The sequence below is a fragment of the Aquarana catesbeiana genome, linkage group LG01, assembly GCF_042186555.1.
Source record: "Aquarana catesbeiana isolate 2022-GZ linkage group LG01, ASM4218655v1, whole genome shotgun sequence".
Lineage (NCBI taxonomy): Eukaryota > Metazoa > Chordata > Amphibia > Anura > Ranidae > Aquarana > Aquarana catesbeiana.
The window spans coordinates 66,241,339-66,244,811 of record NC_133324.1 but is presented as its reverse complement, the minus strand read 5'-3'; the positions used below and the strand labels follow the sequence as shown (position 1 = coordinate 66,244,811).

Genomic DNA, 3,473 nt, shown 5'->3' with positions numbered 1-3,473 from the left:
GGAATGTCCGATCAATGTCCGACCGTGTGTACAGGGCATTAGTGTTACAAGGTCTCAGGTGTGAATGGGGAGCAGGTGTGTCTGGTCACTGGAAGTTCAACATGGCAGCTCATGGAAAAGAACTCTCTGAGGATCTGAAAAAAAGAATTGTTGCTGTACATAAAGATGGCTTATACAAGCTGTACATTCACTACTTTACATTGTCGCAAAGTGTCATTTCTTCAGTGTTGTCACATGAAATGTATAATAAAATATTTACAAAAATGTGAGGGGTGTACTCACTTTTGTGAGATACTGTATACTGTAATTTTATTTTTTTTATATTACTAATGGCGTCTATCAGCGACTTATAATGGGACTGCGATAGTGGGGTGGTAAATCTGACGCTAAGGGGGGAGGGGAACTGACTAACTGCCACTGACATCACCAGTGGCATTTAAACAGTGATCAGTGATAATACTATACACTGTCACTGTACTAATGTCAAGGGCTTGCAAGGGGTCAACATCTATTGCGATCAAGGGGTTAAATGTGTGCCTAACTATGTATAATATATGTAAAGAGTGCTGACTTTCCTACTAGATATCTCAGTTTCTCATCCCTGCTTTGCAGGATCACTGCAACTTTGACAGATCTGAGGACGCATTTTCATGACGAAACGTTGGGTGGATCTAGGGACGTGTGACGTAGGACTCTGACTGGGACACGGCGGCCATTTTGTTGGTTGGAAACGCTGGTCGTTTTCATATGCCTGTCAGTATTTTCAAACACATGAGTGTAATAGATTTTTTTATTTAATAAATTCATTACTTGGATACCTGCGCAATGAGCGTTCTTCTATTTTATATTTATGTGGATGCTGGAGTTTATCCTGGGAATTCTTATATGTATGGAAGAGGTCTTTGAGTTCTTTTGCTCAGTGGAAAAAGGATTAGTTTAAATCTCTGTGGAGTGGATCGCTCTGTGCAGAAGGATCGTTGGGGCCATAACCTAATACATTTATTGTGTGTACCCTACACACTGACGGTAAGAGTCAGTAGTATTGGGTGCTGGTGGTGGCTAATCTATCTATCCATCCTTATCTGGATTTATCTAATAGAGGACTTTACCTTGATTGTCTTCAACAAGCTTACTATTGATTAACTTTATTTTTTATTTATTTATTTTATATTTTTTTAGCGCTACACCTCTTCTTTATAACTTTGACAGATCGCTCTATGTACAGAGCTCTGTGTTGTTTACCAACACAGAGCTCTGGGCTTTAATTGCACACAGCCGATCAGCAGGTCCCAGCCGTGAGTCACTGTCCGAGACTTGCTGACAGGCTCCGGCTGTGTAAACCCGGAAGTATGCACCGATGTGCAGGTACGTTGCTTTGACTACAGCTCGCCTGCGGTAGATTTCAGGCAGGTGGTCACCAAGTGATTAGAGTACAGGCAGTCCCCGAGTTACAAACGGGTTAGGGACTGCCGGTTTGTTCTTAAGTCGAATATGTTCGTAGAGACGTAGTTTTACAATGTTTTCTGATGTTCTGTCAAGTAGCCGCGCATGCGCAGACGCCATTTTCTGATGTTTTTCGATGTTTTCCAATGTGCCGCCTCCCGTTCGTAAGTAGGAGTCCTTCGCAAGTCGGATGTTCATAACTCGGGGACTGCCTGTATATTTAAAATTGAAACAAGTGGACATGAGTGGACATTTCACAAAATGAAGGGAAACCCATTCTTATGCCCTGTACACACGATAGGATTTTCCGATGGAAAATGTGTGATAGGACCTTGTTGTCGGAAATTCCGACCGTGTGTAGGCTCCATCACACATTTTCCATAGGAATTTCCGACACACAAAGTTGGAGAGCTTGCTATAAAATTTTCCGACAACAAAATCCGTTGTGGGAAATTCCGATCATGTGTACACAATTCCGACACACAAAGTGCCACGCATGCTCAGAATAAATTAAGAGACGAAAGCTATTGGCTGCTGCCCCGTTTATAGTCCCGACGTACGTGTTTTACGTCACCACGTTCAGGACGATCGGATTTTCCGACAACTTTGTGTGACCGTGTGTAGGCAAGACAAGTTTGAGCCAACATCCGTTGGAAAAAATCCATGGATTTTGTTGTCGGAATGTCCGATCAATGTCCGACCGCGTGTACGGGGCATTAGACATTTATCACCAGAACAAGATTTCCTTCACTGCCAGTTTCAGTGACAACTGTAAATCTTGGATTCCCATTCCACCACCTTCCATTCTGGTGAAAATGGTCACCAGGACAAATAGAGAGGGGACACAGATGGGAAAAAAAAATAACAAAATGTAACACTTCTGCATTCTATGCAAGAAAAAAAAAAAGGTTAGATTTAGTTTTTAGAAATAAATAGTGCTGAAATGCACACCACACTGCTCTCTGCCAGAACGGCACTGTCCGTAAACCCACATGGTACCATGCAGGTTCGTGTGAATGTGGCCTTAAAGTGTATTTCAACTTTTACAGACAAATTGTGTTAACAACTACTTTATATTTGGTACATGTCCCTATTCACATAGCATAACTTAAATAAAATATTTAAAAACTGCAGGTTACCTTTTTTTAGATGCTCTGCTTTGGACCCTTCAGCAAGGAAAAAAATCCTAGGTAGTTTTCTTTGATTATGAGCAGCTGTGTTTGCCATAAGCAACTGTGCTGTGCCGGCAGATCTTCATTATCAAGTGTAACTAGATTTGAACACTCTGTCCTAACAAAGGATTACAAGGGTAGAAGCTGATCTTCTTTCATTATATGTTAATGATGGATCACTCTTATGTTGTTTAAAAAAAAACTTGCAGTGATCCATGACACTTCCTCCTGAGAAACATCTAAAAGGTAAGAAACATAAAAAAAACATTTTTTTAGGTATGTTGTGTGAATTGCAATGCTTCTCAGACTTTTGGCTAAGATCAAGTATAGCATCTGTTCTTACCAGTGTCCGGTGCAAGTGCTCCTATGCAGAGCCGTCTTTAATATTGATTGGACCCTGGGCAAAAATTATTTGCTTGCCCCCCCCCTCCATGCAATTTCACTCTCCACCTGCTCTGAGACATACAATAAATAGCAGGTAGACTTAAAATCAGTTTACTGTATCAGATCAGGCAGCAATTGCGATTGGTTGGCAGCTGTTACAGCATATCATTACTGCTTACTGACTGGTTGCTAGAGGTTACAGCACACATTACGGCACACTGATTAGTTGCTAGAGGTTACAGCAAATGATTTCTGCTTGTTAATCAGTTGCTAGAGATTACTGTACACTAATACTGCTCACTGATTGGTTGCTAGAGGATACAGCACATCATCTCCTCAATACAGGGGGGCATGATATACATATCATATGATATACATATGAATGCCACCTTTTTTTACATATCAATGCCGCTGGCCGCAGCTATTTACTTATGAATGCTGCCACTATTTACATATAAATTCCGTTTATTTACA

The 3,473-nt window shown here is 41.1% G+C and overlaps 1 pseudogene; it reads left to right on the top strand.

The window, feature by feature from the left end:
- Positions 1–2,909: 2,909 nt before the first annotated feature.
- LOC141124461 (U2 spliceosomal RNA) lies at positions 2,910–3,083 on the top strand (annotated as a pseudogene).
- The last annotated feature ends 390 nt before the right edge of the window (positions 3,084–3,473 follow it).